This window comes from Eumetopias jubatus, unplaced genomic scaffold, assembly GCF_037043125.1.
Source record: "Eumetopias jubatus isolate StellerSeaLion01/CBP00866 unplaced genomic scaffold, mEumJub1_p1.0 scaffold_12, whole genome shotgun sequence".
Lineage (NCBI taxonomy): Eukaryota > Metazoa > Chordata > Mammalia > Carnivora > Otariidae > Eumetopias > Eumetopias jubatus.
In genome coordinates, this window is record NW_028274818.1 from 112,155,189 (window position 1) to 112,182,817 (window position 27,629).

Below are 27,629 nucleotides of genomic sequence, written 5' to 3' on the forward strand. Positions count from 1 at the left end.
TATCCATTGCCTTAGGCAGCAGAGACTGATGTATGCCTTTAAATGTTTTGGACATTGAATGTCTTCCAGTAGCCACTTCACCGCTGGGAGAGTTGGTAACAAGCAAGAAGTCCCAGAGGACTCCAAGGGTCTGGACTTGGTGTTTCCCTCTCCTGAGATGGGGACACCTGTGGGAGGTGCAGGTGGTCAGCTGAGGGAGGATGGCGGGCACCTGACGTGGACAGATGGGGTATAGGTAAGGCCCGAGGCTCCCGGGGTATGTGCCTGGCATCCAGACTGAATAGATCTTCAAAGCTGCAGAATGGCTGGGATCATCTTCAGTCTGAGGAGGAAGGTGAGGGGAGCAGAGGGGACTGAGGAGGTTCGGCTCAGACAGGAGAGGGCTGAGCCACACTTACGGGGGGAAAGTGGGTCAGGTTCAGGCTCATAGGGACAGACCTTGAGGCCATTACGCCATGTGAAATAAGCCAGTCCCTAAAGGACCGACACCGGACGACCCCACTTGTGAGGGATTGTGAGTATTCCCTTTCACAGAGGTGGAAGGAGCTGCTGGGTGCCGGGGCTGGGGAAAGGGAATGGGGGTTATGGTCTCGTGGGTAGAGGTTCAGTTTGGGATGATGAAAACATTGTGGTGATGGACGGAGGTAGACGGTGCAGAACAGGGAATATACTTATTGCCACTGATACACGCTTCATGGTATCAGCTGTATGTCCATTATACCACAATACAAAAGAAATGAGTCATGAAGTCGGGGCCATCACGAGTCCCTGGAGGGCCCAGGAGCAGGGAGCCTGTATCTTAGTTCTCGCTCTCATGCTCTGCCCCTTGTTGGGTGACTGAGCTTAGTAAGTGCTTGCTAAGACACAGTGCAGGCAGATGGTCCAGAGAAAGTGCACAAGTGCAAACCTACTGGTGGGAACTGAGCAATGCCAAGGTGATGCGCATCCAGACAGAGCGAATGCCCACATTTCACAAACACCAGCACAGAAATTGTCATTTAAAACAAAGTCAGGAACCTTATATAGCCCAGAGGGCTCCACGCTCCTGGAGGCCGAGCTAGTGGCCACGACCAAGGCCTCTGGTGGTGAGGGCACTGGGGGTCTGGGAGGTGGCTCGGCGCACCCCTGACCCTGAAGCCCCATGGCTGCAGTGAGGTGTAAGGACTGGGAGGGAAGACCCAGCCAGCACCCGTTCTGGCTCCATGGCTGCTACAGGGCTGCTCCCAGCCCCAACAGGAGATGTCTGTTTAGAACCATGGAGAAAACCTTTTCCCTCAATTGTTCTTTTTAAGATGGTTGCTTAGCATTGACACAGAAAAACATCCGATATAAAACTGGAGCCATTCTGAGCTGTAAAGGACCCGGAAATGATCAAAATGTAGTGACCGCAAAGAGAGGACCTTGTGCCCCAGGCAGGCCTCCTGTGCGCAGGGCTGGTTAGGGCGCTGGCGTGCCCGTGCAAGCAGTGCTGGGCTCCACAGTTTCCCTGAAGGGAACAGAAGTAGGAATCCGCTCTGACCGCTCTGCTCAAGGCAGCACCCCCTGATGGAGATGGGGGCAGCCCCTCGTGACGTCCAGATATCCTGGGGATTCTTGGGCACAGCTACAAATCTCAGCTTCTCCATGACAGGGGCCAGCCCATCAGCTGCGGGCCCCACAGGTCCTTCAGGGAACAGCCCAATACCGCAGGTCCCACAGCTCCTCCAGGGACAGCCCCTCATGAGTTATGGGTGCCCTGTTGATTCTGGGGCACAGCCATGGTTCTCAGCTTTTTCATGACCCAGGGAATGATGGGGGGGCCAGCCCAGCAGCCATGGGTCCCACAGGTCCTCCGGGGACAGCACCTTGGTGGGCCTGCGTCCCAGCAGGTACCTGTTCAGGTGGCTCTTATCGGGCCACACAGCCTCAATTCCATTGGCCCAGTTGACGACCATCGCCCGGTGACAGGCCGAGGGCAGTCGGGGAAACTCCACCACCAGTTCCCCAAAAAAGGCCCCCATGTAGTAAAAGTTGCCCTGGTACCTGGGGATGTGGGTTGGGACTGTGGCCTGCGCTCATAGCTAAAGTCCTCATGGGCTGCCCAGTAGAAACCGAGGTGTGCGGTACCAAAGAGGGGAGACAGGATCTCCATGCCCACATGTTCCCAGAACTTCATTCCCGCATCCACGTGCACGCATACCAGGTCTTCCACGTCACAGAGGAAGCACTGCTCGCGGAAGCGTCTGATCATCGCTATGTGCCACATGGACACATCCTGCCAGAGCAGGATGCCGCAGACCTCGACGACCACCATCCTCTGGCCCTCCCAGAGTGGCCCACGGGGCACAGCAACCAGCTGGTCGGTGAAGACGTAGTAAGTGACCCTGTGTCCTCCATGAGGACCACCACCCTCCGGCTTACCTGGAAGGGGACTCGGGGCCCGGCAGCTGGCTGATTGGTGAAAACCTAGTAGGTGACCCCATGCCCCACCATGTAGTGTTTCTCTGCTATCTGCAGGAACAGCTCCAGGAAGACCACGCATCCACAGGGGGAGTGGACAGGGCAGGAAGAGGGTCACTGCCAGAGGCTGGCAGCAGGACACCAGAGTTGGGGGCCTTGGACGTGTGCACCTTCTTCATGGGGGCAGGCCCTGGGCTCCTTTAAGGAACATCCACCTCCTGACCTTCCTGAGGGAATCTGCCAGCAGGACCTCCCTAATGTCTGTTCCCAGAGATGGGGGCCATCAGCAGCCTGTCTTCCAAAGGGGAGCCTGAGGCTTCGGAGGCTGGAAACCCATGCAGCCCCACAGTCAGCATGCTGGAGCCTGGAAAACTTCCCCTGTGCTGAGCTCCTGGGCAAACCCTGCAGGTGCCCTCCACTGGCCGCCCCCCTGCAGATCCCATCCCCACCTTCCAGGAAGGAAGCACCTTTGGGCACAGCCCTCATTTCTTTGTCTTACAGAGGGGCTAGAATCAGCAGGGCCTACCACCTGTCCCATTTTGCTTTGAGTGGGCTGCCGCTGGCCCCCACAGACCTGTCTCCACTTCCTGTAGGCTCCTCCCTGGAAGACTGCTGGGCATCCTGCTGACAAGGTGCTCAGTAAGCCACTGGTATTCCTAGGAGGGGTCACCCTCAAACTCTGCCACATCAGGAATCAGGTCCAGCCTGTGGACAGGGAAGGCAAAAGTCAACACCAAGAAGAAGAGGGGGCTTGCTTAGGGCCCAGGCTTGAATCCAAGGGTGTAAGCTTCCAGGTCCAGGTCTACATCTCCCCGGCCCCCAAGGGTTCAAAGTCTTATCCAACCACGTCCCATGGCTGGTTCCCCTTTAAGGGTACTACCTGCTCCGCCCTGTGAGGACAGCAGTTCCCCCATTATCAAGTGTGGTGAGCCCCTCTGAAACTGATGTTTTTGCATAGGCGCTAAGGCTACTTCCCTGGGCGTGCCCCATACCAGGAAGGTTTGTAAATCACTCACACTGGGAAGGCGGGCACTACATTGAAATAGGGGATAACCACACTCAACCAGCAGACATGTGTCAGGTCACCAGAGGGCAAGTCCAGACCCAGCCAATGGGGGAAGAAGTCAGATATGAAGCAAGGGGATGGAAGAGTGATCCTGGCAGAGGGCACAGCAAAAGCAAAGGCTTGTAGTCAGGGCCAGGGCACATGTGGGATGACCACACACTTGGGTGGCCCACAGAAGGGTGGCTGTGGTGGAAGAGATGAGGCTGGAGAGGACGAGCATGAGGGGAGCATACCATAGAAAGGCCCAAAGGTTATGTTCCGAAAATATCACTCTAGTTACCAGAGGAGAATGGGTTCTGTGCAGCAGAGGACAGGGTGACCCTAAGCCTCACCCTAATCCCTAACTCCTAACCCTAACCCTATCCACTATTACCAACCCCACAAAATCAGCAAAATGCATTCCTGTACCTTTCTTAAAAGAGATGTAAGAAGCTAGATCAGAAGAATTGCAAAACCAAGAGCTCATAAATAGACTGTGCACCCTAAGCAAGTGGCTCTGCACAAACACCTCAAAGGTTATTCAATAGAGTGAAACAAGCAATGTTATACAGCACAATGAATTTTTAAATAAAAACATGTGGTCATATGAATTGATGTAGAAAATGTTCTAACCAAAGTCCAATGTCTGTTGCTGATATAAATACTCATGAAATCAGGAATAAGGAGTAATTTTCTCATTAAATCTCTAGCAAACACCATGCTTAAGTCTGAAGATGGACAGCTCTACTCTGAAATCAGGAACAAGGACGGGATGCTGGTTTTCACCTGTTGCTCAGTATTGTACTGAAAGTTCTACTCAGAATGATAAGCCAAGAAAGAAGGCATCCACATGTGAAAGGAAACACTAGAACTCTGTCTATTCAGAAACCAGGGATGACATCATCTTATATAGAGCTTCCAAAAGAATCAACAAAAAATGATTAGAGCCGGTTACCTAATTCAGCACAGTTACAGGACAAAATATCAATACACAAAAATCTCTCTTATTTGTATACACTAGCAATGAATCATCCGAAAAGGAATTTAAGAAAACAATTCCATTTTAGGGAACATCAACATTAAGCAAATATTTAGGTATAGATGTAATCAAGGTGCACATCTTGTACATTGAATGTTACAAAACATTGCTGAAAGAAAGTAAGGGAAACCTAAATAATTCTGAAGACACCCCATGGTGATGAAAAGACATGCTATCGATAAGATGGCAGTAGAACACAAGGTGATGTGGAAATTCAATGTGTTCCCAAGAAAATTCACAAAGGCCTTTGGGAAGAAATGCACAAGCTAATCCTAACAGTCATATGGAATTTCAAGGGACCACAAGTTAGCCAGAACAATCTTGAAAAAGAAAATCAAAGGTGAAAAGTCATACTTCCAAAGTTCAAATCTCATACAAAGCAACAGTCAAGAAAAAGTTGTGATACTGTCGTAAAGGTATGCATTCACCCTGGAGCAAATAATACATTACATGTTAATTCATTGAATTTAAATTTAAAAAATTTTAAATAAATATATAAAATAACAATTTTTATTTTTATGCATACCCTTTTCAAAAGGTATGCATACAGATCAGTGGGATTTAACTGAGACCAGAAATAAACCCGTTCTTCTATGGTCCACTGAATTTTGACAAGGGTGGACAACATTACATTGGGGGACAATTGGTTATCCATGTGCAGAGGAATGAAACTGGACCCTACCTCATTCCACATAGAAACGTTAGCTCAAAATAAGTAAAGGTTTAAATGTAAGAGGTAAAATTATAAACTCTAGAAGAAATAAATGGGGATAAATCTTCATAATCTTGGATTTAGCAATGCTTTTAGCTCTGACACCAAAGCATTAGAAAAGAAAGAAAAAATCATATCCTCAAAATTACAAATCTTTTCAGCACGCCTGGGTAGCTCAGTCAGTTAAGCACCTAACTTAATTTTGGCTCAGATCATGATCTCAGGATCATGATATCAAGCCCCATGTCAGGCTCCACGCTGAGTGTAGGGCCTGCAGGTGAGTCTCTCTCCCTCTCGCTCTGCCCCCGACCGCTCACACACTCTCTCTCCCTCGCTCTTAAAAAGATGTAAAAAAAAATTACAAATCTTTGTACATCAGAAGTGACTATCCTGAAAGTGAAAAGACAGCCCCCAGAAGGAAATATTTGTACATTATGTATCTAGTAAGAGACTGTTGTCCAGAATATGTAAAGAGCTTTTACAACTCCTCAACAAAAAGACCACCTAATTTTAAAATAGACAAAGGACTTGGATAGCCCCTTCTCCAGAGAAATCATGGGGAGTTGGGTGTTTAATGCACACAGAGTCTCCCTCAGGGAGAATGAACATGTTCTGGAGAATGAGGTACAACCGTGGGAACTCAGCTAAGGCCAGAGCACTGTGTAGAGGGGAAACACAAGCGGGGGAGTGGGAGAGGGAGAAGCAGGCTTCCCACCGAGCTTGGCGCCCGACGCGGGGCTCAATCTCAGGACCCTGGGATCATGACCTGAGCTGAAGGCAGACACTCAGATTGAGCCACCCAGTCGTGCCATGTTAGTCTTGTTTTATTTTCAGTTATACTTGAGCCTTGAGCAACTCGGGCCTGAACTCTGTGGGTCCAATGATAGGTGGAAATTTTCCCTGGTGAATACAGTATGATACTATGAATGCATTTTCTCTTCCTTGTGATTTTCTTATTAACCTTTCCTTTTCTCTAGTTTATTTTATTGTAAGAACTTAGTATGTAATATATGCAACATACAAAATATGGGCTAATCGACAGTTTATGTTATTGGTAGGGCTTCTGGTCCACAGTAGGCTATCAGTAGCTATGTTTTTTTGGGGGGGTTAAAAGTTATATGCGGATCTGTGGCTTCCTGTGGGGTCAGCCTCACTGACCCCCACAGTGTTCGAAGGTCAGCTGTATTTCAGAGCTGGGGGTAGACAATAATTTTTAGGGGTCTTGGGCCTTTAAAGATCTTAGTTCAAAACTCAGATTAGCTGGGCTACTGGGCAGTGCAGTGGGGTGGGGTTGGGGGGGGCATTTCTGAGATCCTCCAGCCTGAGAGCAGCTGATGTCCCAGTGGGTCGTTACCTGACTGCATGTGGGAGCCCCCTGGGCAGAAGCACAAGTGGGCGGACAGGCAGGTGCCCAGCATTTTCAAGCTCCTCTACTGACCACAGCATGTGGCCAGGGTGGCCGTGTCCACTCTGGGTGCCCTAACTTGGCCCAGCCGTGCAGGTTCCCGGGCGGATCACCTTGCAGAACTGCAGGAAATGAGAATTGGCCTTGCCACCTACCCACTCTCCTCCCCTGCTGAAATTGGAGCTCTCCATCTTAACCCTTGGACCTTGTTATATCATCGCTGTGAGGGTCAGGGGACAGGAGGGGGCTCCTGGCACACAGGACAGAGTGTGGGCTTAGTAGCTCAACAGATGTGAGTTCGAATCCTGACTCTGCCCTGTACCAGCTCTGGCATCTGGGAAAGGCTCTGAACTGCAGTTGCCCCCCTGCAAAGTGGGGCGGGGCTAATGCCGTCTACCTGCAGGATCTCCATGAGGCTCATGGAGGGGAGGCTGGGAGACGCGTGCGTCCCCTCTGCCCCAGCTCTGCAGCTGGGTGCACGAGGGTCTCCCTGGCTCTGTCATCTTGGCATCAGCCCTCCTGTGTGCTCGCCTTCTCCTGGGCTCCCTGACCCTTCCCACCCTAGGTCAGGCTCCCCCTTCTCGCCGTAGGTTAACACCCCCTCCCCAGGAACGGTGGAGGTCTGCCCTTGCTGTGCCAGGGGCTCATTGATGCCTCTCCCCTTGCCTGCCTTCCACCGTGGTTCCACCGTGCCTGAGGGCAGTGCAGCCTACTTTTCCCCCTCCATTGCCTGTGAGGCCACTGTCCACCCGCCCAGAGATGCCTGGTACCATCCACACCGGCCCCTTCCAACCACCCAATCTGGTATTGTGGCCATAGCCAGCTCCAGAAACGCAGCAGCATTAAGTCATGCCTTGCTAAGACCTGCACTTGCCCCAACTCACTGTGGGCCCATAGGATCGGGCCCCGGCCTGCCTTTACAGCCCCCTCTCGCTTACTCCCTCACTCACCTCAGATCCTCCCACCTGGGCCCTCCCACCTCAGGACCTTTGCACATACTGTTCTCTTTCCTGGAATTCTCTCTCCTAGATACATAATGAGCTCTGACTCAATTACCCCTTGTTTGGGGGTTGAGTACCCACCCCACCATATTCAGTCCACTGCAATGCATTCTTGTACCACCTTATACTTTTCCAATAAATGAGCTTGATCATGTGATTCGTGGCCCTCTATCCCACTAAACGGTAAACTCCATGAAGCGAGGGTCAGGCTGGATTTTGCCCATCATTATAACCCTTCAGTTGGTATGGCGCCTGGCACAAACGAGGAACCATTTGGACTGAGTGTATAGGCTTGTGTCTCTCGTGTACCCGTTAATAGTTTCTTTAAGGAGCAAGTGCAGAGTAACAACAGGGAAATGGTCCGGTTTACCAGATGCGTGAGTGCCCACTGGGGCACTTTTTATCACAGATAAAATACAGGACCCCTGCTTAGAATTTCAGCCAGGTAACAAATGACATTTTAGGATATGTTCCAAATATTGTAGAGGACATAGTTAAACAAAAATTACTTGTTTATGTCATCTTCTACCGTGGCTGGAAAACCAGTCCAATTTTTGCTAAATCTGACCACTCTGTGCTGGAGCGTGCCCACTTCTCTTGATGCTTCTATGCCCTTCCTTCCTCCCTGGCACCGTACTTGCTCAGGTGCCGGCAAGAATAAGATCCCCTGCCCTCAAGGAACCCGCAGTCTAGTGTAAGAGACGAGACCGCAAACACAAATCTCTGAGGCAACGCCAAGTCTATTTCTGAGAATTTAGAGGCTCTGGTTGGAATAGGGACAGCCTTGGAATTTAGCAGATACCACAGATCATGGCACAGAAAAGCAAGTCCAGAAATAAACCCACATTTCATGAGACTATAGATTTGAAATCACTGATGAAAGGATTATTCAGTAAGTTATGTTAGGGCAATTCATTAACTACCTGGACAAAATCAAATTAGATCCTCATTGCTTTGAGCCTCACACCCCATTTTCTCGGTCTCCTCATTTTGTCTGATATGGTGTTTGTTTCTGTGCATAAGGTCGGCTGTGTCTCCTGGTCTTATACAGAAGGTGTCCCATGGGGCTAGGCAGCACTGTCACCCTGGTCACCAGAACCTGTGTCCCCTGTCATGAGTGCTGCAGGAGTGCTGAGGGACAGGGCTTGCCCTCGGGCCAACTGTTGGCAGTGACCGGCCTCCATAACTGGGGGCCTGCTGGTACCAGTGCGGATGCTGGGAGGCCTGGCCGTAGGTGCCGGGTTTGCTAGGGGGGATTGCCAGATTAGATACAGGACCCCTGCTCCCAGCACAGTGAGCCAAGAGGCCCAGCCCCAGCTGTTGTGTGTGCGCTGCTGGGTCGCACTGGCTCCCATCCTCCCTGGACAGGAGTCTCTTTGCAGGACTGCTGGTCCCAGCCAAAGTGCCCACAAGGAATGGTGGGGCCTGATTCACTTTGTAGGGGCACCTGCTGGGATGGGAGCGTTGGGGAGGTGGGTCCACAGGGGACCAGCAGGGTGTGGAGTGCTAGCAAGATAGATGGAAAGCGTGAGAATTGGCTCCTGCAAACACCAGGGTAACTTCAGAAGGAGGGCAGGAAAGTGCTGAGGACCGGGCATTCTGTTCCCAGAGAAAGCCCCTGCCGATCCTTGCCCTCCAGCACACACGCTATGTGAGATAATAAATTTCCAAACTGCTGCCCCCATGCTAGGTCTCAGATGGGCTGACGCTCCACGCCGGCGCTGTAAGAGGGGAGTCTCCAGCTCTCCCAGAGTGATGTCCCCTTAATTTTCAAAGCTCCCCAAGATAAGCTGTGAAGATTTTCAAAGCCAGACATTATGCAGGTTCGTCTTCCTGGGGAGGTCCTCAGACGCGGGGTACCCGATGTGGGGCTTGATGGCCTCACTCCTCACGGAGGATCTCTGCGTCTCTGACATCCCTTTGGATTGTGGCTATTTGTGCTCGGGTTTTGGCTCCGGAGCTCGTCTGAGCCCCCGCTGCCCTGTGGATGTGGCCCTCTCCTCAAGCCCCCGCTGCAGAAGGCCTGTCCTCCAGTCTTCAGGTCCTTTCCAGAGTGGGCGGCGTTCCGTGTGTGTCGTCGTGTCCACGGGAGGAGGTGAGCCTGGCATCTTCCCGCTCACTCGTGCTCTCCACTGTGATCTGCACACTCATATTTTTAATTAGGTAGGAAAGTAGAGAGAACCAGAAACCAGAAAGCCTTTAATGCTGTTTTTTAAATATTTCCCATGTAGTTCTCTTCACTGATGTTATTTTTTTTTAAAGGTTTTCTTTGAGAGAGAGAGAAGGAGAGATAGCGAGAGAGGGAACACAAGCAGGGAGGAGAGGGAGAAGCAAGCTCCCCACAGAGCAGGGAGCCCAGCGTGGGGCTCGATCCCAGGACCCCGGGATCATGACCTCAGCTGAAGGCAGCTGCTTCACCGACTCAGCCACCCAGGCGCCCCTACCGATGATATTTTTTAACGTGGCTGAGATTTACTGTCTAGTGTCCTTGCATTTTTAACCTTGAAGAAGCCCGTTGGCGATGCCTGGAGCACAGGTGTCCCTGTACAGGTGTGCAAACGCCCCAGGATTTTATCTAGGATTAGCACTTTCTCCTTAGTTTTGAGGGACAGGTTTCCTGTTTTTTCCTTTCCACATTTTGTCATCCTGCTGACTCCTGGACTACATGGCTTCGGATGGGAAACTGATCTAATCTTACTGTGGATCCCTTGCACATTGCGAATTGCTTCTCTTGGACTTTTTCCAGTGTTTTTTCTCTTGGTTCTTGGCAGTCTGGGTCTCTGTGATGCATCCTGCTTGAAGCACATGGAATTTCTCAAGTATTTAGATTCATGACTTTCAGTACATTTGCAAAGTTTTCAGCCATTCTTTGTTCCAATTGCCTGTCTGACATTGACCTCCTACCTTCCCTTCGGAGACTGCTGTGTTGCTGGTGCTCCTGATGGACTCACCTGGGTACCTCGGGCAGGTGCTCATTTTTTTCCCCTTCAGTTCCCTCCATTTTGAGTTGTTTTCTGTGTGTTGTGTAAGATAATCGTCCAAATCCTTTCTTTCTCTCTTCCTGTTTTTTTTTTTATTTCTAGTTTCACTACATTGTCATGAGAAAGATAGTTGAAATGATTTCAATCTTCTGAAATTTGTTAAACCTGGTTTTGTGAACTAAAATGTCATCGATCCTGGGGAATGCTCCGTGTGCATTTGGGAAGAATGTGCATTCTTTTTCTATTGGATAGAATGTCCTGCATGGGTCCATCAGTCCATTTGGTCTAAAGTAGAGTTGAAGTCCAGTGTTTCCATATTGATTTTCTGTCTAGATGGCTTATCCATTGTTGAAAGTGTGGTCATGAACTCCCGTACTATTATTATCTATTTCTCCCTTCAGATCTGTCCATATTTGCTTGACATATTTAGGTGCTCTGAGGTTAGGTGCAAATATATTTATAATTATTCAATTTTCCTGTTGAATGGACCCATTCACCATCCTATAAGGGCCTTCTTTGTCTATTGAGACAGTTTTTGACTTAAAGTCGATTTTGTCTGCGGTAAGTGTAACCATATTTGTTTTCTTCTGTTGACCACTTTTGTGACCTGTCTTTTTTTAATTTCTTCACTTTCAGCTTATGTGCCTCTTTAAATCTAAACTGAGTCTCTTGTAGACTGTATAAATTTATAGTATACCCTATGATCTGTGAAGTCAAGATCTCCTCTGCCCTGTTCCTTTTGGCACCATTCTCTAAAATTTTATGAGAAGAGTACTTTAGATAAATTTTAGTATCATTTTGTCCAATTTTAAGTACCTGAATTGGTATTTTTTAAAAATATTTTATTTATTTATTGGACAGAGAGAGACAGTGAGAGAGAGAACACAAGCAGTGGGAGTGGGAGAGGGAGAGGGAGAAGCAGGCTTCCCACGGAGCAGGGAGCCCGATGCGGGGTTCGATCCCATGACCCTGGGATCATGATCTGAGCCGAAGGCAGATGCTTAATGACTGAGGCAGGTGCCCCTGAATTGGAATTTTAAAATTTTATTTTATATTAAATTTATATATTAACTTTGGAGAACTTGTAATTTTGTTCTAGTAACTATTCTGTTTTGGAACATAGCATATCTTTTCATTGGTCCAAATCTTTCACATAGTTTTATAATATTATTTAGATAGGTGTTTTACTTATCCTTAATTTTTCAATGTTTTCCTTTAAAATTTTCATGGTATCTCCCTTCATTTTCATTTCTCATTGGTATCATTAAGGAAAAACATAGAGCAATTAATTTTGTATATTTATCTTTGGATAATATATATTAACCAAACAGCTGCCAAATTCACTTAATTCTAGCATTTCTGTAAACCTTTAAGCTTCCTAGTTATAAAACCCAGTGAAAAATAATAACAGACTAAAAATAACTTGGTATTTTCTCCAAATATCATACTGATTTTTTTTCTTATTGCATTTGTTAACATTCAACAATATCAGTATGATTGGTAGTAGTTGTAGGCAAGAAAACCAGTTTTAACAGAAATACCTCTTAGCGTTTTACAAGTTTGGTTTCTATCTTCAGGTCAATAACTCCATCGTCTTTAAGAAGGTATTCTCATTGTGATTGTACTTCAAGGTTTTATTAGATAAGCCACTTATGAATTCTGTGCAACAAGTTTTCTGCATCTATTGATATCCTATGGCAGTCTCCTTTTTTGATGTAATTCTTATGTTGGAAGATTTTTCATATCCTGGATTCATTGGGTCATGATGCGTGCTTTTGATACCCTGCACCTTGTTTCAATAAAATTTTGTTCTATAAATATTAACTTATAAACTTATAAACATGCTAGATGTTTATAAGTGAGATTGTATACTACAAAAATCTTTATCAGTTTGCGCTGTTGGTAATATTGACTTTATAGAGTCAATTATGTAATTTTCTATCTTTTTCTATACCTTGAATTCATTTAAATCATTTGAATAATCTATTTTTTAATGATTAGCTAACTCTGTGAAGCTATCTGTTTCAAGGGCTGTATTACTAGTACCATTATTAGGATTGATGATAGATTTTTTTCTTTCAAGTTGAGATTGATTTAAATTTTCTAGGTATCCTTGGTCAATTTTCTAGTTCTATTTCATCAGAAATTGTACTGTTATAACAGGTATAACAATACACAAAGTTACCCATCCTCTCTCTATTTTTTAAACTTATTTTTAGAGTTTTACCCAGTGTCATAAATACTAATAATGAGTATTTTCTATATATATGGTTTATGACATCTTTCTCACTTGGGACCTTGTATATTTTTTCACTATTCCATGTTAATCAAACTTATAATGACTATGGTGGTTATTTAAAATGTATTTTATTATTATTTATATATATATATTTATATTTAAGTGTAATACTGGTTTCTGGAGTCAAATTCAGTGATTAAGCACTTACATATAATACCCCCCAATGCTCCTCACAACAAGTGCCCTCCTTCATGCCTGTCACCAATCTAGCCCTTCCCCACCCACCTCCCTCCATCAACCCTCAGTTTGTTCTCTATGGTTAAGAGTCTTTTATGGTTTATTTCCCTCTTTCTTCCTCCTGGCCCCAACCATATGTTCATCTGTTTTCTTACTCACATTCCAAATATGAGTAAGACCATGTGGCATATGTCTTTCTCTGACTCACTTCTTTCCCTTAGCATAATACACTCTAGTTCTATCCATGTTGTTGCGAATGTCAAGATTTCATTCTTTTGGATGGCTGAGTCATATTCCAGTGTGTGTGTGTGTATGTGTACCACATCTTCTTTATCATGGTGGTTTTTTAAATGGCTTTTTATTTAAATGCCCCTCTTTATTCTGATGAGTGCTCTTAAGTTTGCTTATTTTATTTTTAGTTTTTAGTGCTGTTAAGTTAAATTCCACCTTTTTTGATATTAATATTGCCACCTCAGCTTTATTTTTATTTGCATTTGCTGATATTTTGCTTTTTATTTTTAATCTTTATTACACTTGCTAAGACTTGTTTTTATTTTTTACTTTTTTAAAAGGTTTTATGTCTTTATTTGACAGAGACACAGCAAGAGAGGGAACACAAGCAGGGGAATGGAAGAGGGAGAAGCAGGCTTCCCGCTGAACAGGGAGCCCAATGTGGGACTCAATCCCAGGACCCTCGGATCATGACTTGAGCTGAAGGCAGACGCTTAATGACTGAGCCACCCAGGTGCCCCAAGACTTGCTTTTATAAACAATATATTTTACATGCAGTCTTCCTTTTCTATTTAATGGAATTCAGCTCATTCATTGTAAGTATTTTAGTTGCTTCATTAAATTTTATGCTTTAGATCTAATTGTTATTGATTGTTTCACTTTGTTGTTTTTTCTTCTATTTCCTCTTCGTTTTTTTTTTTTTTTCTGGTTTGATTCTTTATCCTTCCTTAAAATGTTCTAGTTAATTAAGAAGTCCTAGGGGCGCCTGGCTGGCTCAGTCGTTAAGCATCTGCCTTCGGCTCGGGTCATGATCACAGGGTCCTGGGATCGAGCTTCACATCGGGCTCCCTGCTAGGCAGGAAGCCTGCTTCTCCCTCTCCCACTCCCCCTGCTTGTGTTCCCTCTCTCGCTGTCTCTCTTTGTCAAATAACTAAATTAAAAAAAATTAAAAAGTTCTATTTTCTTCTCTCCTACGCCACTCATGGTTCCTACTGTCCCTGTAAGACTTACAAACAAATTTCTCAACCATTATGTGGAAGAAAGAGGACCCCCATGTCCCCAGTCCAACTGCTTTCCCCCCCTGCTGTGTCTCCTCACAGGAGGAGAGGTTTTCAGATGCTTTACTTCCTCTCTCTTCCTCAGTAGGTAAGACCATTAGAATGTTTCATTTGCTTTCTCTCTCCACCCCCCATTCTTATGCTTTCTAGATGCCGTTACAGTGCTTTAGTTTCAGACTTCGACAAGTTTTCCCTTTTCAGACTGGCTTCTCTATGTCAATAATCCATACTGAACACTCGTGATGAACGTGTGCTGGTGCGGATGGTGGTTGCTGCCCCCAGTCACACTCCCATACATTTCTTAAGTTCTGCCAGGGCTCAGTAGTACACTTCGGATACATCAGAGGAGACAGCATGTGCAGCTCCACTGTTCAGCGTCAGTTGCAATGGAAACATGTTGGCTGGAATCGGGCCTGCAATCCTGAGGAGCCTGACAATCCCTGAAACAAAGCCTCTCAGCCTGTTGTCCACATCGAGTGGTGCAGAAAGAAGAATGGTAAACACTGAAAAGGGTCCATTCAATTTAGCAATTGGAACAATGTTCCCAGGGGACTCATTTAGTGGAAAGACAGGGATTCTGTGTGAGGAATGCAGGAAGGCATGAAAGTGCAGCTTGCCGCCACTGGAGGCAGTGCTGAGCCTTTGTCGGGCCCAATACAGAGAGCCACGTCCATGCCGCTTGCCGCCACTGGAGGCAGTGCTGAGCTATAGTCGGCCACTCCACCAGAAGCAGGGACAGTGCAGTAACCACCTGGTATAGTGACAGAACTGGTGTGTGAGTTTATGTCTCTTTTCCTTTATTAACTCTGCTCTTCATTCACCTGAAAGTGAGCCAATACTCTTTTTTTAAGAGTAAGATAGGCAGGTAGTTGAGGTTCAATAACTTGCCCAAGGTCACAGTGTTTTTAACCCCTCTGTAACCGTTCCGTTTGCTTCCTGGAGTCCAGAGTCTCTCATGTTTCTTCTCCCTATCTGATATCTTCCCATTCACTTTTTCCTCCCTTGCCCTTGGTCCTCCGCACTATTCCTTATGTTCCACATATGAGTGAAACCATATGATAATAGTCTTTATCTTCTTGGCTTCTTTCACTTCGCATAATCCCCTCCAGTTTCATCTATGTCAATGCAAATGGTGGGTATTCATCCTTTCTGATGGCTGAGGAATATGCCATTGTATACATGAAGCACATCCTCCTTATCCATTCTTCCGTTGAAGGGCATCTCAGCTCCTTCCACAGTTTGGCTATTGTAGACATTGCTGCCATGAACATTGGGGTGCAGGTGCTCCTTCTTTTCACTACCTCTGTATCTTTGGGATAAATACCCAGTAGTGCAATTGCTGTGTCGTAGGCTAGCTCTATTTTCAACTTTTTGAGGAACCTCCATACTGTGTTCCAGAGTGGCTGCACCAGTTTGCATCCCCATCAACAGTGTAGGAGGGTTCCTTTTTCTCTGCAGCCTCGCCAATACTTGTTTCCTGCCTTGTAAGTTTTTGCCATTCTAGCTGGTGTAAGGTGGTATCTCAGTGTGGTTTTGATTTGTATTTTCCTGATGGCAAGTGATGTTGAACCTTTTTCCATGTGTCTGTTGGCCATTTGTATGTCTTCCTTGGAGAAATGTCTGTTCATGTCTTCTGCCCATTTCTTGACTGGATTATTTGTTTTTTGGTTGGTGAGTTTGATAAGTTCTTTATAGATCATGGATAGCAGCCCTTTATCTGTAATGTCGTTTTCAAATATCTTCTCCCATTCCGTGGGTTGTCTCTTCATTTTGTTGACTGTTTCCTTTGCTGTGCCAAAGGTTTTTATCTTGATGAATTCCCAAAAGTTCATTTTTGCTTTGTTTCCCTTACCTTTAGAAATGTGTCTTGAAAGAAGTTGCTGTGTCCCCTGTGAAAGAAGTTACTGCTTGTGTTCTCCTCTAGGATTTGGATGGATTCCTGTCTCACCTTGAGGTCTTTCATCCATTTTGAGTTTATCTTTGTGTATGATGTCAGAGAATGATCCAGTTTCATTATTCTGCATGTGGCTGTCCAGTTGTCCCAGCACCATTTATTGAAGAGACTGTCTTTTTTCCATTGGATGGTCTTTCCCGCTTTATCAAAGAGTAGTTGACCATAGAGTCAAGGGTCCATTTCTGGGTTCTCTATTCTGTTTCATTGATCTATGTGTCTGTATTTGTGCCAGTACCATGATGTCTTGATGATCACATTTGTAATGTAGCTTGAAGTCAGGCAGTGTGATGCCCCCAGGTTTGGTCTTCTTTTTCAACATGATTTCTTGGTACTAATGTTAAAGGTGTTTTGCCTCAAGTTCTTCCCTTTAAGTGTAATTATAATGATAATGGTGATTTTTACCTTTTACCATCCATGGGCTCTGATCCTGGGCTCCCATGGAAGATATCCTTTAACATTTTACCAAGCTCATAACAGCTGGGTAAAACCTCAAAGCATGGGCCATGTTTCATCCCCAAACACATATTGTACATCTGCTTTGAGAAGAAAAAGATAACCAAAAAATGCCATTGCAAACATAAAGATAAGAAAAACAAAAGAACCTCTCTGGTTCCCATAAGATTCAAGTCATACTGACTTGCACAAACTGAAAACATAAGAAAAAGTCTGTAACTTTCTGGAATGTTCTTCCTCATGATGATGTGTAACTCTGTATGTAAAACAACACAGAACAAATATATAAACCTGCCCCAAATGATCCTTCCCTGGAGCACTCCCTTCTTGTGAAGATTGTGTCTCCCAGGCCGCTGTCCTGAGGTGGGTTTGAATAAAACTCTTCATTTTTCTCTAAACTGTTTAAAACGGTTTGTTCATTTAGTATTGACAGTAACAGTATATTTTCTTTTTAAGTGAAAAATAAATGTTCCTGGTTCACAACTCCAATAGCACAGAAGGGTGGCTATTCTTCATCCTGGACATTTCCCTGCAGAACCAGGCATATGTATATATATTCTAGCTCAAAAGGGCTCATCCTACAAGGATGCTTTGACGGTCTAAGAAGCACTATCCACTTCCTGGGTGAGACAAGAAATTGAAGCTCTTCCCGCTTAGAGCATTACTTTTTGGGTTTAAAATTGCCTTGGAAATGTGGGAAACCATGGCATTTCCTAAAGCCCAAGCCTTGGAGGGTCTGAGAGCACCTAACCTTGCCGGGAGCCAGAAACAGCTCTGTAGGCAGGGTTGGTGCAGGAGGAGATGGGGCAGACCTCTGGGGGTGGTCTGCAGCCAGAGGGGTCAGCAAAAGGGGTCGGATGTCTGGGGGGCCCTACCCATGACCCCACCCATACCTGCCCCACTGAGCCAGGTGTTGGGGCTAGGAGGTGCCTCTAGGACCACCTGCACTCACAGAGAGGCACTGGTGTGAGGGTGGGTTGCGTGGTACAGGCAGGTGCAGCATCCAGTGGGCTCAGGGAACAACCCTCCCTGACCAATCACCATGTGGGGGTGGAGCTACCTCTCTGTGGGTGGACCTGGGGCTGCCCAGGGATGCAGAGGTGGGGCAGGTGAAATGGCGCTCCAAAAGAGTTGACCTGAGTAGTTCCTGGCTGGGTGAGTCCGTGCTGTGGGCTGAGGTGGGGGTTCCGGGGATACGGTGTGGGCTGGGTGGGAGGTGGGGGTCTTAGAAGGCCACAGGCAGTGAGCTAATGCTGCCAACTCAGATGAGTTTTCTTTTCCCCTTGAAAGTCTCTTCTGCCCAAAGTCCATCAACTGGCCATATCCCCCAGACCTGTGAACTCCAGGGCACTTGCTCACCTGAGCTTTTGTGGGGTGGGTTGTAGACATTTCATGGTTTCCCATGTTCCCCAGGAAGAGTGCATGTAAGGACGGCACACAGCCCGCAATTTCAGTGGGATGCCCCCTGTCCACTGTCATAGACAGTGCAGGTAATGGACCTTAAGCAGCACCCTGAGTTCAGCAGGGTGTCCCTGTGCCCCAGAGCACGGGTGTGGTGGCAACAAGTCCCAGAGCCGTCCCCCAACTTCAGTATTGTGCACTGCCTCTGCCTGGGGATGGTGGTAATGGTCTGTTAGGATGGTGCAGGAGGGTCCTCCGGGTGGGCCCTGGAGGCTGGAGTAAACCAGACCACACTCAAGTGACATGAGAAACAGATGAGTTGAGGAGTAATTTGGAAGAGTAATTTCACTTTTCCAAAAAAGACAATGTCATTGGTAATCTTACCATTTCCAAGGATGTGGATGGATCTAGAGTGGATTAAGCTAAGCAAAATCAGTAAGGAAAGACAAATCTCCTATGATCTCACTCATATGTGGAACTTCAGAAAGAAAACAGATGAACATAGTTGCGGGGGGCGGGGAAGAGAGAGGCAAATGAGGAAACAGACTCAACCTTAGAGAACAAACCAAGGGTTGCTGGAGGGCAGGTGCATGGGGGGAAGGGCTAAATGGGTGATGGGCATTAGGGAGGGTACTTGTTGGGATGAGCACTGGGTGTCATATGCAGGTGAGGAATCACTAAATCCTATGCCTGAAGCGAATATTACACTGCATGTTAACTAACTGGAATTTAAGTAAAAGAAGAAAAGAAAAAGACAATGTTCTGCTTCATGAAGTGTAAGGTAAAAATGTAGTGATTTTGGCTGTACTATTCTGTAGATGATAGTTTTAAAACACCCTGTTGTAGGATACACTAGTTTCTTACCTCACAAGGGGTCCTCGGAAGGCTGTGATGAAAGATTCAGAGCATTTTCATGTTCCATTGATATGTTACAGTTTGCCCAGGTAGGAAGGTCAGTGCAGAGAAATATGACAGAAGGGGAAAGGAGGTGTGAACCATTCATTAGGTAGCCTTCCACCTTTCTCATGAAAGCCTTGGGCCAGTGTCATTTTGGAAGAAGAGGTGGAATCCTGGAGCTCTGCAGCAGATGGGGGAGTTCCAGGTCTGGGTAAAATTCACAGGGGTCTCAGAGGAGAGCTGAGTGCATTGAGCAGGAGGGTGTGGGCAGGGCGGGCTCCAGGGGTGGCTGTGGGTCTCCCGTGTGAGAGTTGTGACAGGTGAGGGCCGTGAGGAGGTTCCTGGCTGAGGACAGGTGAGGCCCAGGTGGAGAGCTGGCCGAGCACCTTCTTCTGTGCCACCAGCCTCACCCAACATGCACGACGTCATTGTCTGTCCCTGTCACTCCGGTTCAGACGTCTCAGAGTTGCCAGGCTGAGACGTTTGTTTGAGCTTCTTTCTTTGAGTGTGTGTGAAGTTGCAAAACTTAGATGGTGGAAATGACAGGTCATCAGAACATCTGTTACTCTTTTATTTCCTGCTCTTCTTCCAATCACCAAAGTGAATCATACCTGCTACTGGAAGGGGCTATCTGTGCTTTTTTATTTCCTGTTTCAATTAAACAATGGGAGAACAATCTTCTGAAATACTAAAAGAATCCTTTGTGGGTGTTCATGTTTTCCTCTTCCATGAACCGCATTCTGATATTAGAAATTATGTTTTAAAGTAAAACACAGCCTCAGAGCTGTAACAGGGTGCCGTGCCCTTTGTGAGAGGGACACATGGAGAAGGAGTGTAGGTTCTTTAGGAGCTCGGGGAGTGGTGCATCGTGCTCCCAAAGGAAATTGAGCCCCCTGTTAACCTTCCCCGAGGGAGCTGCTTACCTGGTGGCCCATCCTGGGCTCTGGAAGCTTGACCCGGTGAGTCACTTGCAACTTGAGCTGGGGAATTTATGAAGAAAACGGAAGGAATCCTGGAGGGTGCCTGCATCCTTTGTACTAGGACAACTCCATGTAGCAAAGGAACTCATCACCCGTGAGGTGTGTTGGGATCCCTGAGGAAAAGGGCTTCGCTTCGTGGGCTGAGAGGTTGTGTCTTCATCCTTATCTGGACCAGAGCCATGTTGTGTGGCTATGGAGATCCAGACCCTTATGTGACCACATTATTATTATTATTATTATTATTATTATTTTAAGAAAGCAATATAGATATTGACTTCGAGATACGAATATCAAAAGGAAAAACACAAGGTCTCCTATATATATAATGATTGAACTTGTGGTATCTCTCATTAATATGGGTAATGTAGGGCTGCCTGTATGAGAAAGATGAAGGGATTATATTTTGATAGAAGTGTGCTGTGCATACATAGTGTTTTATTCTGTCATTTGCCTTATTTCTCTGAAGGGAAAAATAGAGTGGTGACTGGAGCTTGGTTTCTGATTTTACGGAATGGGAGACAAGTGAATTGAAAGAGCAGCATTGGTGCTGACACGGTGCTCAGCATCCAGTGAGTGAAGATTTGTAGCTTGGACTTGGAAGTGTCGGTGTTCAGCGAGGATATTGTCCGAGTTTCCAGCACATGGTATCACCTGGCTGGTGTGCCTAATTAGGCCAATTCCTGCCTTTCTAAGGGCAGCTTGAAAGTGGCTTGAAACCCTAGGGCATTTGTGGAGTGGTCTGGATGGGACACCTGTGTGGGCCAGTGTAGACACCACCCAGGGAACTCCAGAGCTAACAATGAGCACATTTGTGAGGCTGGAGTTTGCTTCTCTGTGAGAAGCCTTGAGCTGGAGTGGAAAGAAGTTGCTGGGTCTTATGACTCACTGTGTCAGCAGGTCTGAGCCTGGCAGGGTAGTCAGATCAGATAGCTGGGAGGTTGTGATGCCCTGGTGGTGGACCGTCGCTCATGATGGGCAGGCCAGCTTGCTACAGGGACAGAGACCGTGTTCTACTCCCTGGCCAGCCCTCCTGCTGCAGATGTGATAAGAGCGTTGTTCCCTGTTTCGTTCTCGAGCCCTCGGCTCAGCCAGGTGGTGGGTGGGAAGAAGCCCACACACAGCATTGTTGATTCTTGCCCAGTGTGCCCCCTGCTTCCTCAGAGGAGGCACAGCAGATGTCCCCTGCCTCGTGTCGGTGAATTCAGCTGGGAGAAGCACTTCTTCTAGAGCCACAAGCCTGAGAAATCCTCTCCACATTCCTGTGCTGTGTGCAAGAGGTCACTTTTTATGTGGAACTGAAATCTTAGCTCCTCTGTTTGGAACTGAGGCCACACAGGACACCAGTCTCCATGAAGGTCTATTTCCAAGTGGAACCGGATGTGTGAGACTGAGGCTGAACCTGTGCAGTCCGCTGACCCTGCTGCAGGCTCCTTCCTGAAATCTGTGCAGCAAAGCCTGGTTTGTGATGACGTCACAGGAAAGAGGGACAGGTTCACCACTCTGCCTGACGACGGGAGGATTCTGGACTTTAATCGCAGGTGGTTGGTGCAGGGAGGAGAGAAGTCTGTTTCCCAGGACCTTGGCCAGAGGGAGATTTGGACCCTGGGATGGGTCTCTGTTCAGCTTTCTCAGATGAGCACCTCAGGCAAGGGGAGGAAGTGTGTGTGCTCACCTGTAACTGAGGAAGGTGTCTGGTTTCAGGTCTCATGTGCAGGTGGAGTCCTCGTGTGGCTCATTTTCCTGATGGTGTTCAGGGTACAGTAGGTGGACCCCCTGGTCCTGCGCATTCTGGTTGTGCAAGAGCCCTGGGGCACCTTTTCCCCAGGGCTTTGGAACAGGAAATAGGAGGGAGTCAGTGGTGAAACCATCAGTGTAGGCCTCTGGTTCTGCCCTGCTGAGATGGACTGGTGACTGTGATAACTGCTATGGAAATACAGAGCATGAGACAGGGCAGGGGTGCTGAAGGGGAGGTGGGGGTGGTACTTGCTATTCACATAGGCGCTAGTGGGCCCTCACAAGGAAGGTGATCCTTGAGTCAAGATCTAAAGAAGGTGAGTGATATCACATCAAGAGCATTCTAAAGGGAAGGGAAAACATGTGCAAAGGCCCTGGGGCAGGAGCACACCGGGTATGTCCAGGAGCAGCAAGAAGACACTGTGGCCACAGGAGACAGCTTAGGACATGACCTCAGGGAGCTGACAGAGGGAGACAGAAAGCCATTGCAGGGTTGTGACCCCATGGGACCCTTTTTCACTGGGCCATCCTGACTACAGTGTTGAGAACAGATGACAGAGGGTTGAGGATGGGCAAGGGAGGGCCATGATGAAGGTTTTCCAGGAACTCAGGTAAGAGATGGGCTCCAGTGTGCACCAGACAGGTGGCCTTGGAAGAAGTGGTCAGTCATGTTCTGGTTGCGTTGAAGATGGAGCTCACTGGATTTGCTGATGGGTTAGATACTGGGAATGGGAGAAAGGAGGAATTGGTGTAACACCCAGCTTTGGTTGGTTGTCCTGAGCGAAGGGAAGGAGGAGGTTTCTGGGGGTAGGAGGTTGTCTGTGTTCCGCACGCTCGGGAAGGTGCCTTTCTCGGTGTATCTGCTGATGTGTGTGTCCGGGAGAACAGTTAACATCTACTCCCTCAGCAAATTTCAAGTACAAGTGTTCCCCACTTTTTAAAAGTTCACGGTGAGACACTGGCTTTCTTTGAAAGATCTACGTCATTGCCTGGCTTCAGTAACAGGAAGAAACCTGAAGAGGATTTCCCTCTTATGAAAAAAGTCAAAAACTGAGCATCGCGTTCAGCATCTGTTTTGCTGGGAGCCACTGTAGAGGTGGCGAACACCACAACCAGCTCCTTCCTGGGAACCGCTCACCATGTCCAGCCCCCAGCGCTTTGAATTGTGTCTGTGAGCATCAGCTGTGCTTTATCTCCATCCATTAGGAATTTGTGTCCTGAGGCCTAAGGAAAGCCAAAGAGAAGTCATTTTTGGAGTCTGAGCTTGCTCACTATTTTTTCTGTATAAATGAATGGTAATTCCTCCCTTGGTTTACACCATTTCTGCTGTGAAAGGTTTCCTAAGATCAATGTACTTTCAAATAGTGGGGGAAACTGTACCCCATCCTGCTGGGTTAGCTTTAGTCTCCATGCTGCACAGAATGTTCCATGACTTACGGATTTTATCACTCGAACATTGTGCCTCTGACCACCTTCCGTGCCCCCCATCCCCGAATCTGGCAACCACCAGTCTGTTCTCAGTATCTATGCGTTCAGTATATTTTTCCATGTGGAACGTCCATGAACATCTGGTATTTGTCTTTCTGTGTCTGAGTTACTTAGCATAATGCTCCCAAGGTCTCTGTTTCTATGTCTGGTTATTGTGAATAATGCTGCAGTGAACAACGGAGTGCATCTATCTTCTTGAGGTAGTGTTTTTGTGTTCTCTAGATAAATACTCAGTAGAGTAATTCCTGGGTCATGTGGTAGTTGTGTTCATTTTTTCAGGAACCTCTATACTGTTTGTCACAGTGGTTGTACCAATGTACATTCCCACCAACGGTGCACAGGGTCCCCTTGTCTACACACCTTTGACCACACCTGGTGTCTGTCTCTGGGACCATTGCCGTCCCAACAGTTGTGAGGTGATAGTGGATTACAGGTTTGACTTATGTTTCCCTGACGATGATTTGTGATGTTGAACAACGTTTTCTGTGTCTGTTGGTCACCTGGGTGCCATCTTTGGAGCGTATCCGTTCACATATTCTCCCCATTTTTTATACAGGTTTTTGTTTGTTTGTTTTGATTTGTATGAGTGTTTTGGGTATTTTGGATATTAGCCTCTTCTCACACATATGATTTGCAGTTATTTTTTCTCATTGGGTAGTCCACCTTTTAAGTATTTTATTAGTATTTTTTTTTTTTTTGCTGTGCAGAAGATTTCAATTTCATGTCGTTCTACTTGTTTATTTTTGCATTTGTTGCCTTTGCTTTTAGTGTCCGATCTAAAATACTCTTTGCCAAAACCATGTCCAGAAACGTACTACCTGTGCTTTCTTCTCAGAGGTTTATGGATTCAGGTCTTATGTTCAAGTCATTCATCCATTTAAATTTTTGTGTAAGAAAGTGATGCAGTTCCATTCTTCTGCATGTAGCGTGTGGTTTTCCAGTGCAGTTCACTGAAGAGTCAGTCCTTTCCGCACTGCATATTGTCTGCTGCTGTGTCGTCAGTTAAGACCATAGCTTGTGTGGGTTAGTTTCTCAGCTTTCTTCTGCTTCTGCTTCTGCTTCTCCTTCTCCCTCCTCTTCCTCCTTCCTCCGCTTTTGTCTTAGCGTTTTCCTTTGAGAAAATATTTTTCCCGTAAGAATATACGCAGTGTGGACTTCATTGATTACATGTCATACTATTTGTTAGGACACTTCTCTGACATGTGATTTTTAAATGAGTAGCTGGATCTATAGCTCCCAAAAGGTTAAACATTTGGGCAGAACTTCTCAAGTCATGTTATATCCTTCCATCAAATACGGATTGTGTGTGATTGTCATCTTTTGTGATGCTATCAGTTGTGATGATGGATATCTATATTTCCTTCTCCATGATAGTTTTATTAAAGTGATTTTAAGTTTTCTTAAAAATGTGCATTCTAAATCATCCTTATTTTATAATATATATTTATATAAAACATGTTTAAACAGAAGCATTTATTGGAATCAGCTGTTGAAACAGCTGATTAATTAATATTAATAAATATTAATTCCCATTCAGAGTTAATAATATCAGAGCTAAGTTTAAATAAACCTTTAATGTACTGACTCTAATGAGTAAACTTTGCCAAAAGTGCTATGATTATCATTTTCCGAGCTTTCTATTCTATTCCATTGACCTGTGTGTCTGTTTCTAGGCCAGCACCATACAATTTTATTTTTCCAAAAAAATAAACTACAGAGATTTTTTTATTTAAAAAATGCAATAGACTAGTATCATGTACTGACAAGAGTTTCATTAACAAAACAATTAATAAGAGAGCATATCTGTTGCAAAAATTAAAGACAGATTTTCATGGCAGGAAGTTAGTGCCAAGTCAGTGACTCCTGAATTCGTCAGAGTATGGCCGGCAGCTCAGGGATGCTACGTTTTCTTTCACTAAAGACACGTTTCTTGGGCAGTTTAACGTCCCCCCCCCTTAGTATTTAATGCTGTCAAAGCTATGATTAATATTTTATTCAGAATTTTTAGGAGAAAATCTTCACAAAATTAACAAAACAGATCTTCAAGTAATTAGGACCACTCAGAGGCACCTGAAAAGAATTCCATGTATGGATTCGTTGATTTTTTCTTTTATTCTTTGAATTAAATTCAGTGAAAGTTTTAAGGCGGGAAAAAAGTCAGTTATCTATTCATTCCGTCATGTTTTAATTAAACAATTTTAGCGATTACGTAGAAAAACACATTTTACATGTTGCTGTAAAGCACTTTTCCGGAACTGGTCACAGATTTAAGACATCAGAAGATCATGATAGGCCACCTATCTTCCTGAAACGTGATGGTAAATCTGCCTCTCGATGTCCGAAACCAGAGTACTGGCACCTATTCGGAACAGTTCTGGCGTCAGCCATTCATCTCCCAGCTCTTCCTTCACACGAGAGAGACAAGCAAGGGAATCCTTGGCACTGCGGATGCCTCCTGCTGGTTTAAACCTACCTTGTTTCCAGTTTTCCAAAAGAAATCTCTAATGGCCCATAGCATTACTATAGCTACTGGGAAAGTGGCATTTACCGTTTCTTTTCCAGTAGAGGTCTTAATAAAGTCTGATCCTGCCATCATTGCGATCATACTGGCTTTATAGACATGAGTAAGAGATCCACGTTCTCCTGTAGCTAAGATGGTTTTGAGATGAGCCCCCCACAGGCCTTGCAAAACTGACGAATCTCATCACACAGGGCTTCCCACTGGCCGGTCAGCACCAAGGTCCTATTAATCACCACATCGATTTCCATAACTCCATTTTCCACAGCCAATCTGATCTCTTCCAATCGTGTTTTTAAATGAGTCTGTCCAGGGCGCCTGGGTGGCTCAGTTGGTTGGGCGACTGCCTTCGGCTCAGGTCATGATCCTGGAGTCCCAGGATCGAGTCCCACATCGGGCTCCCTGCTCAGCAGGGAGTCTGCTTCTCGCTCTGACCCTCTTCCCTCTCGTGCTATCTCTCATTCTCTCTCTCAAATAAATAAATAAATAAATAAATGAGTCTGTCCAGCTGGAAAGCCAGTGGGCACGGAAGCCACTGGGATGGTACAGCCTGGGGCCTTCAGTGCTTTAACCGCATCACACAGCTGCATGGTGTAGACATAAACAACAGTGGTCATAAGGCCTTTATCACACATATTTAAACTTTTTAAGAGAGCTTCCCGGATTGGATATTTGGCTTTATAACAGAGCCTTTGAACGTTGGATGATGTGTCATCGTCTGAAAGTGTAGTAAGACCTATAAAGGTAATGGCTTTCAGGAGCCAAGCAGCTTCCCACTCCTTTTTCACTGTTCTGCAAGCCTGGATTTATTCTGCATGCCTCAGAACTGCGGGTTGATTCATTTCTTACTTTTATTCCTAGATTTTTTTTTCTTGATACAACTGTAAATGGCATTGTTTTCTTATTTTCTCTTTGTGGAAGTTTGTCATCACTATACAGAAATGCAACAAGTTGGGACACCTGGTAGCTTAGTCAGTTTAAGCATCTGTCTTTGGCTCAGGTCACAATCCCAGGGTCCTGGCATCAAGAACCTCATTGGGCTCCCTCCTCAGTGGGGTGTCGCCTTCTCCGTCCCCTTCTGCTGCTCACCCTCCTTGTGCTGTTTCTCTATCTCTGTCAAATAAATAAATAAAATCTTAAAAAAACGAAATGCACCAGGTCTCTGTATATTGACTTTGTGTCTTGCAGCTTTACTGAATTTATTTATTCTAACAGTTTTTTGGTGGAATCTTTAGGGATTTCTATATATAGTATGTCATTTGCAAATAGTGACAGTTTTCCTATTTGGATTTCATCTTTTCTTTTCTTTCTTTTCTATCTTTCATTCTTTCTTTTTCTTTCCTTCTTTCCTTCTTTCTTTCTTTCTTTCTTTCTTTCTTTCTTTCTTTCTTTCTTTCTTTCTTTCTTTCTTTCTTTCTTTCTTTTCTTTCTTCTCTCTCTCTCTCTCTTTGTTTCTTTATCTTTCTTTCTTTTTTTTGGTCTAAATGCTTTGACTAGGGCTTTCAATACTATGTTGAATGAAAGTGAGGAGAGTGGAAATCTTTGTCTTGTTCTTGATCTTAGTGGAAAAGTTTTCAGCTTTTCACCCTTGAGTATGATTTTAGCTGTGAGCTTTTCAAATATGGTCTATGTTCCCCATATACCCAGATGGTTTATAGTTTTTATCATACATGCATATCGAATCTTGTCAAGTGTTCTTTCTGCATCTATTGTTACAATCATATGATTTTTATCTTTTATTATTTTAAGATGGTGTATCCTGATGTTTAATGTGCACATGTGCAAACATCCTGGCATCCCTGGAATAAACCCCACTT

General features: G+C 45.8%; 2 pseudogenes; both read right to left on the minus strand.

The window, feature by feature from the left end:
- Positions 1-288: 288 nt before the first annotated feature.
- On the minus strand, positions 289-2,520 carry LOC148162908 (histo-blood group ABO system transferase-like; annotated as a pseudogene).
- Positions 2,521-25,561: 23,041 nt separating this feature from the next.
- LOC148162909 (deoxyribose-phosphate aldolase-like) lies at positions 25,562-26,654 on the minus strand (annotated as a pseudogene).
- Between the last annotated feature and the right edge of the window lie 975 nt (positions 26,655-27,629).